We start from the raw sequence: 1,442 nt of genomic DNA, 5'->3' as shown, positions 1-1,442 counted from the left end.
CAGGATTCGAGGTTTATGCTTCTCCCGGGCCACAGACCACGCTTGATAGAGTAAAACCTCTCTCGCCTCTAACTAAAGCCCGGAAAACTACTTTGCTTTTAAAGCCTTAAGCTAGAAAGTCCTCGCCATCTATATTCAAGGGAGCACCCTTCTTTATAGTAACGGGGAGACATTGCTCATTCCGTGCTTAATCACACACGTGGGTTTCTCTCTTGTTTTATCGTGGTGCTATTGTTTTTTAGAACATCACGTAATCAAGTGGTTATTTAAAATTCGTTGCAATGTTCAAATTTCATATATAAAAGGTCTTGGGACCATACTCACGGTAAAGCATTTCTTTTCTCCTTGAAAGTCGGGGTTATTTCACTCTTCCATTTCATCTCCTTCTGCCAACACCAGGTTCGCCATCAACGGGATAATCCTAGTTGACAAAACCTCAGTTTGACCCCTTGCAAAAGAGTAACCCTTTGAGCTGACATAAGTGCGAGGATTTGGCAACTGGTAATTCCTCAGGTAATCCGTCTTCCCCTTAGTTATCACGCAAACATCAACATTGCCACCACTAAAAAAATCATTAAAAATGCCTGCACATATTGCCTTGCAAACAAGCTTAATACCTTCATCTCTATAAAGGCCTTTTTTGTAGTTTGACTCAAACATGGCCATTGCAGCCAAAGAACCCGAGCCCATTGTCACATAAGGAAGTGTATCAGTCGACCCATGAGGATATATAGTATGCAAATGAGGTCCAGTAATATCAACTCCACCAAGTACCAAAGCAGCACAGACATGTCCTTGGTAACCGAAAAGGTGAGTCTTTAATAGTGTAAAAGCTGTAACAACCCTCGACTCACGACTAGTTGCCTGGCGGTGTAACTGCAACTGCGAGCTGACCATGTATGTAACTGCCTCGGTATCAGCAGCAGTCCCAGCTCCACAACAATATATATTAGGTGCCATATAATGAATCTTCTCACAATTCTTATCAGCAACTATAGGTCCCTCAGTAGCTCTTGTATCTGCTCCAAGTATAATTCCATCCTGGAAAACTAGGCCGACGATAGTCATATTCATGTAGTTGGTTACAATGCTCTCTCTGAGATAACTTTTGAGCCATATATCAATCACAACCCTGAGTTCGAGGTTCCAATTGTTGTAGTTCGATCACTGAACCAGTATTCTGCTGTAAATGGTATGCCCATTTCTCTATTTACGTGTTAGTAGTACTTTTATTTTATTATTTCTTTGTACTCGTGGTTTCAAGTATGAAGTCAAGCGAAAGTTTGTTTGGACCGAATCACTAACTAAACATTTCACTGGAGCGAACATTTCTAGCTGAGACCAATTACCAAAATAAGATAACCTTGAAAACTTGAAAACTATTACTAGTGAAAAGAGTTATGTAGCCTCACTTGACCCTAGTTTGCAATATCATGCTAGAC

The 1,442-nt window shown here is 40.8% G+C and overlaps 1 pseudogene; it reads right to left on the bottom strand.

Annotated features, from left to right (window-relative positions):
- Positions 1–330: 330 nt before the first annotated feature.
- Positions 331–1,175, bottom strand: LOC147479897 (proteasome subunit beta type-7-B pseudogene; annotated as a pseudogene).
- Between the last annotated feature and the right edge of the window lie 267 nt (positions 1,176–1,442).

The sequence above is a fragment of the Coptis chinensis genome, chromosome 8 (genome assembly GCF_015680905.1).
Source record: "Coptis chinensis isolate HL-2020 chromosome 8, ASM1568090v1, whole genome shotgun sequence".
NCBI classification, from domain to species: Eukaryota; Viridiplantae; Streptophyta; class Magnoliopsida; order Ranunculales; family Ranunculaceae; genus Coptis; species Coptis chinensis.
The sequence above is the reverse complement of the archived record's forward strand: the minus strand, read 5'-3'. Positions and strand labels throughout refer to the sequence as shown.